This window comes from Labeo rohita, chromosome 12, assembly GCF_022985175.1.
Source record: "Labeo rohita strain BAU-BD-2019 chromosome 12, IGBB_LRoh.1.0, whole genome shotgun sequence".
In the NCBI taxonomy this organism is placed as follows: domain Eukaryota; kingdom Metazoa; phylum Chordata; class Actinopteri; order Cypriniformes; family Cyprinidae; genus Labeo; species Labeo rohita.
Genome location: NC_066880.1, coordinates 7,314,506 through 7,328,349, shown reverse-complemented (window position 1 = coordinate 7,328,349; position 13,844 = coordinate 7,314,506). Strand labels below are relative to the sequence as shown.

Below are 13,844 nucleotides of genomic sequence, written 5' to 3'. Positions count from 1 at the left end.
GTAAAAATAGTTCATACAGTATGTTAGTCTCCAAAAAAATGACATAACGTGTAGCAGAGACGGTATTGATTCTGACAGTGGTTGAGGCGCTTTCTTTGAACAGGAGACTGATGTAAGAAGCAGTGAATCTCCTGTGGAGAATCTGACACAGGTCTTCCCTGAGGCCTCTCTTGGATTTCCATGGGAACTCTAGCTGTCAGAACCCTAAATCTGAAGTGCCTCAGTGCCACAGATGAGTTTCTCACATGCTGCTGTCAACAGAAATTCACCTTCACTCTCCACAATATCTCTACCATAGCCCTAACAAACTAGATCTTCCTCTGATATCAGCTCAATCCCTTGAAAATAAAATTCATTCTTGTCACACAGGCCCTCTTTTTTTTTTTTTGAACACCCGAAGCTCTCTGCCAGATGCTTGCAGTTTCTAGTTTCATTGTCAAGAGTCTCAACATAAGGAGGGAATCACCTTTCCGTATACCTTCCGCCACGGCGATGCCATTGGGAATGACAGCTCTTCCACAATAGGCTTGATAATACTCAAAGAAAGCTATTGTTTTCAGGCTTCAGACAAGGCGCTCTATTACATGATGCATTGTGTCAGGATGCGTTGAAATGGGGCATGCCGCTTTAGGGTTTGCTTAGGCACCGTGCCACGTTCTCAGTCTGCATCTTAAAAAGCAGTGCACGCTATCAATGTTATTCATTCATTCTCCCATCCTCTTGAAAAGCTTTTAAGGAGAAGGAAGCCAGTTTGGAAGACAGCCTACCCGCACAATACTTGGAGGATTCCAGCTCGTCTTTGGAGGAAGGGTTCAGGGGCCGGCGTGGAGGGCTTCCGCTACGATTTTCAACCGCAGCAGTGTAAGGTTCTCCATTTCCTTTTTACCAGCACCACGTTAACCTTTAATTAGCTCTGTGATTGGACCGTGGTAGATTCACTTGGATCAGTGTAAAGAAGTCGGGAGGAATTCTAGAGGGGCCCAGTTGTGGTTACATAAGCTATTAGAAAGGCTCAGGTAATTAGAAGAGTAGCAGAATAAAGTGTTTTGTCAAAAGAATGTGATTTCTAATTGAATACATTGTCGAAATACATACAGTTTGTTTACATTTCGATCAGGGATTGGAAAATGCAGCCTCGGGTGAAGATGTCTGCGGGTTTTTCAGTCACTTTGAGCCGGTGAGTGCTTCTCCGGGATTGATTGATACCATCACTCATGGCAAAAGCAAAAAATACAAACTTTGGTAGCGTGAGAATAGCATTCCCGGAGCTGGATAAATCAAATGGAGACATGCGGATGACAGATAGACCTTGTGCAGCAGGCAGAAGCCGAATCAGAGGCATGAAACGCACAAAACTGCTCTGACTCTGTCTTGCGTGGAGCTCTGTCTGTCCCCTGGGACAAGAGAGACGCGGCCCTTGGAGAGTGATTTCCCATACACACCAGTGGTGTGTGTCCATGTGGACCACACAGATAGCTAAAAAGCTTGCATGATTCTAGGGCTCCTTGCTAATGTGGTAATATTTTTATTTTAGTGTAGATCACTGACTTTGTAGGTTTTGTATTATTAAACACAAAATCCATCCACAAAAGATAGTTAAAAAATTTGCGGTTGGTAAGATTTAAAAAAAAAAATAAAATTAATTAAAAGAAGTCTTTAATACTCTCCAAGGCTGCATTTATTTGATGAAAAACACATTAAAACAATAATATTGTAAAAAATTATTACAGCGTGCAGTTTTCTATTTTAATATATTTTAAAATATAATTTATTTCTGTGTTGCAAAGCTGAATTTTCAGCAACCAGTACTCAATTCTCAGTGTCACATGATACTTCAGATATCACTCTAATATGCTGATTTGGTGCTCAAAAAACATTTATAATTATTATAAATGTTGAAAATACTTGTACTGCTTGTTATTTTGGTGAAAACAGAATACAGAATTTTTCAGCATTTTTTTGATTGATAAAAAGTTCAAAAGAACAGCATTTATTTGAAAAAGAAAGCTTTTTGTAATATCTTTACTGCCATTTTTCATGCAGCCATCACCACTGCTTCATAACATTTATTTTATTTTATTTTATTTTATTTTATTTTATTTTATTTTATTTTATTTTATTTTTTCATTTATTTTATGACTTTTATTTTTTAATTTTTGCATTTTATTTCATGCATTTTATTTCATTTTATTTTATGCATTTCATTTCATTTTTTGCATTTATTTTTTATTTTAGTTTACATTTTACATTTCATTCTTTATTTTATTTAATTGTTTGCATTTAATTTATTTAATTTTATGCATTTTATAATTTTTTTTGCATTATATATATTTTTTTATTTTATTGATTTTTTTTATTTATGCAATTTATTTCATGCATTTCATTTTATTGTATGCATTTTATTATATGCATTTTATTTTTTTTATTTTATTTTATGCATTTTATTTTTTAATTTATGCATTTTATTTTATGCATTTCATTTTATTTTATTTTATGAATTTAATTTTATTTTTTGCTATTTATTATAGTTTTTGCATTTTATTTTTTATTTTATTTCATGCCTTTTATTTTTTTTAATTTATGCAACTGATTTCATACTTATCATTTTATTTCATTTTATGCATTTCATTTTATGCATTTTACTTTTTATTTTATACATTTTAATTAATGCATTTCATTGTATTTTATTTGATACAAATCATTATATTGCTTTTCAATTTTATGCATTTTATTTTATACATTTCACCTTTATTTTTTTATTTTATTTAATTTTTTGCATTTTATCTATTTTATTTTATTTTTTTTTAACTTTTTTCCATTTTATTTAGTTATTTATTTTTCTTTTTTTTGTTTGTTTTTTCGTTTTTCTTTCTTTTTTTTCTTTTTTTTTTTTTAATATTGTAATATTACAATGTCTTTATGGACACTTTTGATCAATGTCTTTGAAGGCTTTTTCATGCAGCCACCACCACTGCTTCATAAAATGTCACATTTCACCCTCACAGAGAATGATTGCATTACATTATTCAGACCATTTAATTACAACACGGATAGGACATTTCAGCACACAGATGTCCACAGGTGTCTGCCAGGCCCGGCTGCTAGCCGTTTGTAATTTAAGGGTCACAGCATGTTTCCATTTCTGTTTAAATCAAATTAACCCAACATCTGCTGGTGGATCCAAAAACCCAAAAATGGAATTCTGTCATTAATTACTCACCCTCATGTCGCTCCAAAAACGTAAGACTTTCATTCATCTTCTGAACACAAATTAAGATATTTTTGATGAAATCCGAGAGCTTTCTGACCCTGCATAGACAGCAATGCAACTACCATGTTCAAGGACAAGAAAGGTTTTAAGGACATTGTTAAAATAGTCCATGTGACATCAGTGGTTCAACCATAATTTTATAAAGCTATGAGAATTTTTCTGTTGTATTTTTGGGTGAACTATTTTTTCTATGATCAGATTTACAAAGCTTTATAGTCTGCAGTCAAACCTTGAATATTTCAGTTTGAGCTCAAACATTTCTTCCAAGACCATATTGCTGTTATAAATTAATACTGTTACTCTGTCAACAACTGTCTGATTTATTTCTATTTCTAGCTCTCCTTAGGAATTTTAGTAGAAGCATCTGAGATCGATACTTAAATGAAACATAACTGGGAACTCCATTACATCTCCTGAGCAATGAAAGAGCAGCCTTTGAGTGATAAAATGTTCCTCTGGGAAGGTCTACGATGGAAAATGAGAAGTATGATTGTAAATGGCATGCAGATTAAGACAGAAAAAGAATGAAAGATGCTAATGTTAACCTCAATCCTCAAAACAACTACCGATGCCAGAATGTGCTATATCACTTCAAAGACTTATGCAGAAGTGCTTTCTCCAACAATTATCCCTCTCACTCAATGTCTATCTTTTGGTGTCATCATTGTTATTCCAGCACAGTCTTGGAATGCGATGGTTTTTGTGGATGAACGATTTTACTACTGATCAAAGTCTGCCAGAAACATCTGGGCCAGCATAGCAAAGCTGCCTCAATGGCAAATGGCTTTTGAGGATATGAAACAATATTTTGACTCTTCACATCATACTGTTTTATTCGACTCTAAAGCACTTTGTTTGAATGCCTTCAAAATGCTCCTCCTTAACAGGAGATAATGATTATTCCAAGCCAGAATTATATAAGGTGGGTTATAAGTAAGAGCACCTATTCATTCAAATAGCCAAGCTCTTACACCTACGTTCACACGTTTTTTTCAGGCTTGTTTAATATTCTTAAGTTGTAGATAAACACTTGGCATAAGGAAGCTTTTCACTTCACTTGAGAAAGTAACGCCTAATTCCGAACAAACAGACAGACATGTTCTCCCAGGTTGAGTTTCAAATGCTGACCTTTGACCTCTCGCTCTCGCTAACGTACGAGTAGACCAAGCACGTAAACGTGTAGCCACACATGGGCTGTCTGACTCCTGTGAAAGGCTAGTTTTCTGACAGCGTGTGTTTATTATAACAAGTGCTGGAATTCAGCCTAATGAAGGTTTTTATTATCTATAAATAAGGTCAGCCGGAGCCAAAGCGCAATGAGTGGAGCGTTTAAGAGAAAGGACAGCCAGCAGATGATTGACAAGAGCTGCTGGCACTTTTGACTGTTGTTGTAACGTCTCAAAGTGACGGTAAGATGACTATTTTCTCTCACAGTTTACTTCGAGATTATCACAGAGTGTGATTGTGTATAGATTTTTGACAATTTACTTGATTCATCAACTGTTGTCCATATGTTTGCATGACACATTGTTTGGAAATTTATATCGGCACGAATAGTGCTTTAAACATTAGAAAATCATCCCAATCAACCAAATACAGAGACATGTATACAACAGTCGTATATATATTTATATGACAAAATAGGGTCCATCAGTCCGAAAATCATATTTCAGCATTTTTGTGCATTTAAACCGTTTCCAACAATGACTGTATGATTTTGAGATCCATCTTTTCACACTGAGGACAACTGAGGGACTCATATGCAACTATTACAAAAGCTTCAAATGCTCACTGATGCATCAGAAGGAAAAACAGTGCATTAAGAGCCATGGGGTGAAAACTTTTGAACAGAATGAAGATGTGTACATTTTTCTTATTTTGCCTAAATATCATATTTTTTCATTTAGTACTGCCCTTCAGAAGCTACAGAAGATACTTACATGTTTCCCAGAAGACAAAATTAGGTAAATTTACCCTGATCTTCAAATTCCAAAAGTTTTCATGGACTATATGTAAACTATATGTATAGTTTATGTGAAATATAACAGTACCTAAAATTATGGATTCAGAACATTTCCTTAAAACATCATATTTGGGCATACAAGTCTCTGAACAGCTTGTCCACCTTGTCATGCAAGCATATGGGCGACAGACGTACATCACATTAGAGCTTAATATAATGGCTGGCAGTAGCCAAGTCTTTATAGAGGCATTGACTCAAGAGTCTTTTCTAGATAGATGAAATCTGGTGCGCAGCATTTTTCATTCTTCAAAGAGACTGTAGCAACACCAGCTTTAGTCCTCTAGTCATGAACACCAGGGAGTAACCATACTGCCACACTGATATCCATTATAGTTGAGGAGAGAGATAGTTAGCACATGGGAGAAATGGAAAGGAAGAGTGAGAAGGCAACAGTGAGCCATAAAGTCTGATTTCAGCCACCTGTGCTCCTGTGCTCAGCTCATTCTTTCTGTGTGACACGCTGTGTGCAGATAATTTCACTTATGCAAATGTTTTTTGTTAAAAGAAAATTATTGGGCATGCTTCGGAGAAATGAGCTGAAGAACAAAACGAGGGAGAGAAGAATGTGGAGAAGTTTAAATGAGAAAAAGTTGGATGAATTATTAAAGTCTTTTGCATATCCACCTTTTCCCCATTATGCTGAACCGTTGGTCTGGTAATTAAAGTCATGCACTGATGGGACTGGTGCGTTCTGTGCCGCCGTGCTCCTTTATTGCACTCTGTCATTTTGGCACGTTTGAGACAGGAAGGGGGCTGTGGAAGGAGACTGGAAAAATGAGCACAGGTCTAACGAAATCGAGGGTAGTAAATAACGTAGACCACCAGCGCTGGTGAGTTTCTTGATAAATGGGAATTGTTTTACTCTTGGTTCAGGAAGAACATTGTCTGTGATGGTCATTTAGAAGCTTTATATAGTGACTTAAAGGGATAGTTCACCCAAAAATGAAAATGACCCCATGATTTACTCACTCTTAAGCCATCGTAGATGTGTATGACTTTATTCTTTCAGACAAATACAATTGGATTGATATTAAAAAATGTCCTGGCTCTTCCAAGGTTTATAATGGGAGTGAATGGGTTTTGAGATTTTGAAGTCCAATAAAGTTTCCAATATGGATATTTTTATTACACAAACGCATGAATTCTCTTCAGAAAGCCTTTATTAACCCCCAGAGTCATGTGGAGTACTTTTTATGATGGATGGATGCACTTTATTGGGGTTCAAAATCTCAACACCCATTCACTGCCATTATAAAGCTTAGAAGAGCCAGAACATTTTAATATAACTCCGATTGTATTCATCTGAAAGAGGACAGCCATATACACCTAGGATGGTTTGGGGGTGAATAAATCATGGGGTCATTTTCATTTTTGGGTGAACTATCCATTAACCAGTCTAGACAAGATTAACCAGCGTTAAAGTCTTTTCAATGCAAGTTTTATAAAGACAAATTACTTACAAATTACTAGCTTGAATCTTGTCACATCATGCCTGATGTGATCCATGTTTCTGAAACATGAACACAAAAATTATCCATATCCTAAGCAAAAAATCTGAAAAAGTGATCAATAAAAATGTTTTTCAAACCCTCAGCTATAAAATCTGACTGAGAGGACTGTTACTCCAGGTTGAACATAGTTAAATCATGTTATTTCAAGCTAGTGTCATTATAAAAGGTTACCGTTAAACATGTAGGCCATAACAAGAGATGTTAGCCAGAAAGGTCTATTTAATATGCCTGCAAACCATCACTGTAAGACACCACGTCTTTAATGTATCACAGCTGCTGGGAATCAGTCCTCGCACACGACAGACAGTGACCTTGGTGTCTCATTAGTACGTTCGTTCAGTGTTCTCGTTCTGTGTGCGCGATGATTAACAGTCCTGCTGGGGCCCTCCTGTCCATTGTGTCCAGCAGCCAAACTGCCTGAAGGATCTTAAAAACACCAGGGACAATGAGATGAACCGTCCCAATGTGACACTAACACACCTGCAATGAGCAAATGTTTTATTCAAATAATTTATATGAAAATGACAATGCCGTTATTTAATGAACCTTGCATTCCAAACCTGTATGACTTTATTGCTTTTTTGCAACACAAAAAGACAGATTTTGTACTTTTGTACTATTATTAATAAACTATTAATAATAGTTAAAAATGATCCCGTTCAAATGTTTACATACACTTGATACTTAATATTTGTTACCTAAATGATCCACAGCTGTGTGGGTTTTTTTAATGTTAGTTGTTCGTGAGTCCCTTGTTTGTACTGAACAGTTAAACTGCCCGCTTTTCTTCAGAAAAATCCTTCAGGTCCCACAAATCCCTTGTTTTTCTTTTAGCATGTTTGTGTACTTAAACCCTTTCCAACAATGACTGTATGATATTGAGATCCATTTTTTCACAACTGAGGGACTCATATGCAACTATTACAGAAGGTTCAAACGCTCACTGATGCTTCAGAAGAAAACACGATACATTAAGAGTCGGTGGGTGAAAACTTTTGAAAAGAATGAAGATGTCTACATTTTTCTTATTTTGCCTAAATATAATTTTTTTTCATTTAGTACTGCCTTTTAGCAGCTACAGAAGATACATTTTTCCCAGTAGAAAAAATAAGTTCAATTTACCCTGATCTTAAAAAAAACCTTAATGCATGGTTTTTCCTTCTGGAGCATCAGTGAGCGTTTGAACCTTCTGTAATAGTTGCATATGAGTCCCTCAGTTGTCCTCAGTGTGAAAAGATGGATCTCAAATTCATACAGTCATTGTTGGAAAGGGTTCAAATACACAAAAATGCTGAAAAAACAAATTTCAGGAAAGGATTTTTCTGAAAGACAGCTGGCAGTTTAACTGTTTAGGACGAACAAGGAACTCAAGAACAACTGTTACTAAACAAGAAGAAAAAAACACAGCTGTGGATCATTCAGGTAACAACACCGTATTAATAATCAAGTGTATGTAAACTTTTGAACGGGGGTCATTTTTATAATTTCACTTATAATTTTCTCTAATGGACTATATGTAAACGCCTTTTGTGCAAAATATTTTATGCAGGTCAGTACTAAATAAAAAAATAACAAGAATTTTGAAAGATCCCTCTTATTTTGGTAAAATAATTACCATTTTGCATTAAAGTGTAGAGAATGTAAGTGAATTTGATTTGACAAATTTATATATTTTTGGCCCTTCATAGTAAAAGTTTGGGCGTTTGTATTTTCAGACCATATATGTCATGTTAGTGACTTTGGAAAGCCGATATTATTCACCGCATGACTTGCGCTGGTTTCAATCTGGCATGCAGACCTAAAACATCTGCTTGTTTTTTGATATTGAAATTCTTAAGCGAAACAGCCTGCACAACATCTACACAATCGAGCTGAATTTCATATCCCAAATCAACATAAAGTACTTCAGATGCCCAACTGTAAAAGATCTACAGTTGCGAAGATGAAAACAGATGTCTGTGTCAGCCAGACTTGAGATAAGAATTTGTTTCTTGTCTGTTTTTATTGATAGGAAATTCGAAAATTGCCTTATGTTTTTAAAACAGCAATAAATGTCAGAGAGGTTTGGAGTTGAGTACGAGTGTTTTTCAATGTGCTGCAACTTCATTCATGACAAGCAGCATATTTTGTCCTGCCTACTTGTAAGTATTTGTATGATATTTTTCTGTTTTCATTCACATGTCTGTTGCTCTATGTGTCCTAGGCTCAACAACAGGTCATTTCCCAGGACGAGGCACAGGAGGAAGCAGCTTTGCTGTAACATAAACAGGATTATTTTAAATCAAATTTCACAGCACTCTGAAGCAGTGCTATGAAAGGCAGCTCTGCTTCAAAAGGGAGGGAGAACGAGAGCGATATTGAAAGAGTACGAGTGAAAAATGTACTTTTATCTCCGCGCAGGAATATAGATGCGGCCCACTTTGCAAATTGACTTCGAAGGCCGCAGTTCTGCAGTTCGCCCGCCCCTCACTTTGAGAAATATACAGCCGAAGTCCGATTCTGCAAGGATGCTTCGTGATTTACGACATGGAGGGATGTGTTCCCATCTGGGACTCCAGCCACTGCTGGACAGAAGATTTACGGGTGCAATGACACCACTGATTACTTTCGGACGCCGAGGAGAAATGGACACAGTTTGTTTTTCACCCCTTTCCGTCTTTAAGGCCTGGACTGAGTGTGGTTGAATCCCAAGGCTTACATTTGGGTCTCTGTCACCGAGTTTCGCTTATGGACACACACAGGCTAACTTGGACGAGCGATAGTCGATAAATCACATACGCAGACTGATGGAAAACCCATACCGCTTCTCCATCGACAAGAAACGCAGAGACATTGTCGTGACCCCAGAAACCACACTTGCTCTAGGAGCCATTCGACTCCATCCTTCTCGTTTTGACAAATTTGTGAGTCTTCCTGTGCGTTCTGAGGAGGCCAAACTGTGGACGCCCAGAGTTCAGCCAAACCCAATACAGTCTGAAAACAAATGCTAGAGTTCGACTGACCTCACACTGGACTAAATGGCTTGATAGCTTTGTAAATATGGCTTCTGACAAATGAATTTCCATTTTTTCATCTAACAACAACAAGAGCCCCAAATCCATTAAGCAAGAAAAATGCAAAATGAAAGACAATGCTGCCTAACACTCTAACTCAGTCAATAAATCAGCCAGAAACAATAAGTGGAAACCATAAATGCGGACTGGATTGAAGTCATTTTTCTTCACGTGGAAATTCTCAAGACATTTTCAATTTCATGCACAGCACAAAAACCATACTAAAGACATTTGTGTAATATAAGCAGGGAGGAACTCTTTTGATGATCGCGACAGGTCTGCGTTCCACCCAGCCCTGTGCAAACAATGTGCCTGCCTGTCTGTCTGCCTGCCATGCATCCTCAAAGGGACATGAAGTGTCTCATATACGTTTGACACAAAGAACGGGTTATGTGACATAAACCAGATGGACTCTTCAGTAGGACCCGACGTTGTGGTTTCTCAAAGACCGCAGACTTGCTTGATCGCTCCACCCAGGGCCTGCTTGCTGGCGACTCACTTTCATTCGTCTTCTCGCAAGTTTGGGTGAAAAGCTTTTGGGAAGCTCTGGAAGATTGATGATCCATGGCCAATTACTGGCTTAGCCCTTGAGTCTCACAAAGAAAGCATGGGCTCGGACGTAAACACATAGGACAAAGACGCAGAGGCTGGGAATACCTGTGGCTCCATAATATATAAGTGTTTTCCCTAAAACGTTGTCTGGAATATTCATCACTCTCAAGTGAAATCAAAATATTCTTCAAAGAACATATTAAAAATCTTCAGATATTAACAATATTTTGATTTGAGAGTGAGTGAAGCTTTCAATATCTATACCAATCAAGTCAATTTCACACAGTTTTTAAAAGAAATGCATACTTGTTCATCAAGGATGCATTAAATTGATTAAAAATGACTGTTTTTGTAATCGTAATATTACAAGACTGGAGTAACGGCAGCTGAAAATTCAGCTTTGCCATCCAATGCCATTTATTACAATTAGAAATAGAAAACTGTTTTAAATTGTAATAATATTTTAGTATTTTTGATAAAGTAATGTAGCCTTGATGAGTGTAAGAGACTTCTTTTTACAAATCAAATTAACAAACATATGTCCTTTTTGAATCATAGTTTTGGAATCTGTTGATGTTCATAAAATGGACCAAAAAATAAATTCATAAATACTTCTTTGCGTTTTGCACTATATATATATACAGTATCTTACAAAAGTGAGTACACCCCTCACATTTCAGCAACGTTTTTAGTATATCTTCTTAAGGAACAATACTATAGAAATGAAACTTGAAGCAGTGTATATTTACTGTCCCCTGAAAATAACTCAACATACAGCCATTATTGTCAAAACAGCTGGCAACAAAAGTAAGTACACCCTAAGTGATAACAACACTATGTCATGTAACCATGCAAAGCCACCTGTCCTATTCATCATGTTCATGTTTTTGTCTGCTTGACAGGACCATACAAATTTGTGTGGCTTGTATTAGAGCAGTTAAAATTTGGTGTTTTGAGTACGATTCTCTCATACTGACCACTGGATGTACAACAAGGCACCTCATGGCAAAGAACTTTCTGAAGATTTGACAATTAGAATTGTTGCTCTCCACAAAGATGGCCTAGGCTATAAGAGGTTCAGTAACAACCTGAAACTGAGTTACAGTACTGTGGCCAGGGTCATACAGAGGTTTTCCAAGACGGGTTTCATTCAGAATAGGCCTTGCAAGGGTCGATCAACGAAGTTGAGTGCTCGTTCTGTGCGTCAGGTGCAGAACCTGGCTTCAAAAAACAGATGCATGAGTGCTTAGAGGTTGCTTTAGAGGTTGCAGAAGTAGAAGGTCCGCTTGTCAGTGCTCAGACCATACGCTGCACAAAGCAACGAGTCGGTTCGCATTGGTGTCATCCGAGAAGGAGAAAATTGTGTCTCTCCTACAGTCAAGCATGGTGGTGGTAGCATCATGGTCTGGGGCTGCATGAGCGCTGCTGGTACTGGGGAGCTGCGGTTCATCGAGGAAAACATGGATTCCATTATGTACTGTACATTTCTGAAGCAGAACATGATGCCTTCCCTTCAGAAAGTGGGCCGAATGGCAGTTTTCCAACATGATAATGACCCCAAACACACCACCAAGATGACAATTGCCTTGCTGAGGAAGGTACAGGTGAAAGTGATCTGATATGATTAAGGCAGTGCTAGATAAGAATGGTACTAACACAAAATATTGACACTTTGGACAGTTTTGACAAGTTCACTTAGAGTGTACTCAATTTAGTTGCCAGCTGTTTTGACAATAATGGCTGTATGTTGAGTTATTTTTAGGGGACAGTAAATATACACTGCTATACAAGCTGCACATTGACTACTCTAAAATATATCCAAGTTTCATTTCTATAGTATTGTCCCTTGAGAGGATATACTAAAATGATTGCTGAAATGTGAGGGGTGTACTCACTTTTGTAAAATACTCTATATATATATATATATATATATTAGGGCTATCAGTTGATTAAATTTTAAAATTCAATTAATTGCATGATGTGTCGATTATCAATCGCAAAATAAATTTGACTGAAAATACCCACAAAAGATTATTTAAAGCTATTTTTGGGTTAAATGAGAAAGTGTCAAGTAGACATTACAAATTGTAGCTTGAGAAAGAAATATTTTATTTGATTCAAATCAAATTTATTGCACATAAACATTTAGGTTGCAACGGCCTAACAATGAAACATAAAAGAAGATAACTTGAGAAACATCTCAGTAGATTTTGTTCATATAATGAAAGTCATGGTAACCAAAACAGCTTTGTTACCAAAAGTCTTCAAAATACTTTATTTTATGTTTCACTGAAGAAAGGTTTGAAAGGTTATGAGGGTGAGTTAATAACAGAATTGAAATATTTTTGGGTGAACTATCCCTTTAATATATATTTTTTATTATTACTATTATTTTTTTTTTTTATGAAATGATACTTTAAATAAGAAACTAAATCTGCCAGCAGTAAATGTCTTTATGAATCATTCAATCATTCGATTCAGTTCTTTGAAACGACTGATTCATTCAGGAATGAAGTAAATGGCTCTCTTTATGAATGGGCCTTTGAATCATTGATTCACACGATTCGTTCAAAACGCGGATTTATTCAAATACTAAAAACTGTTGGTCGGAGACACGCAACGATTTTGCTATGGTTTCAAAGGTAATATGTTCTATGCAAAATTGAGCAAAAACATAATATTGTGTTTAAAATATAACACAATACCAACTTCTTATTTACTGAACTGTTGTATAAAATCACATTTAAGCTTGTGATAAATCGGGAAAAAAATCAGCGCTCGTGCCATATAGCTCTTGCTGCCCGTGTGATATTGTGTGATAGTATGTGATATATATAAATATGAGACAAAATACATAAAGGGGCATTTTTTTGCACCAATATCTTGAATTTTAGGGCATATTTATCATCATATTTGACAACAGTCATCTGTATGAAATAAAAGTATGAAATATATATATATATATATTAAAAATCCACACTAATTTGGACTGACTTGAAGGTGAGAGGATGACAAACTTTATTTTTGGATTAACTATTCCCTAACACTCCCTCTTTTTATCTACAGATGAGACTTCAAGACTATCTCTTAAAATAATCTCATTCCACAGCCTGATCCTGGTATTTCTGGATGGTGCCATCCCGAGTGAAGAAAGGAGGGGCCGGCGCATCTGACGCCCCGTGGTTGACGAGCACCAGGGCGCCAGGCGAAAGCTTGTTAGACAAACTCTGACAACAAGACGCTGCCCTTGAAAATCAATTATAAACACAGGAGCTTCTCTGCATCTGTTTCTGCTCGCAGTTTTGTGCGGCTGTCTGTCTTGGATTTCGGTTTTATCCTCCCTCTCTTTGGGCAGCTTCCACGGCGGTTCAAACGGCCATCCCTGAAGGATTAGTGCGAGTTTTTAAACCCACAGGGACAGAGTGTGTAAATCA

General features: G+C 36.5%; 1 long non-coding RNA gene across 1 annotated transcript; it reads left to right on the top strand.

Annotated features, from left to right (window-relative positions):
• The first annotated feature begins 4,613 nt into the window (after positions 1 to 4,613).
• Positions 4,614 to 13,642, top strand: LOC127174386 (uncharacterized). The gene is made up of 3 exons (XR_007828876.1): positions 4,614 to 4,680; positions 9,009 to 10,648; positions 13,477 to 13,642. It is a non-coding gene; the product is annotated as an uncharacterized LOC127174386 (long non-coding RNA).
• The last annotated feature ends 202 nt before the right edge of the window (positions 13,643 to 13,844 follow it).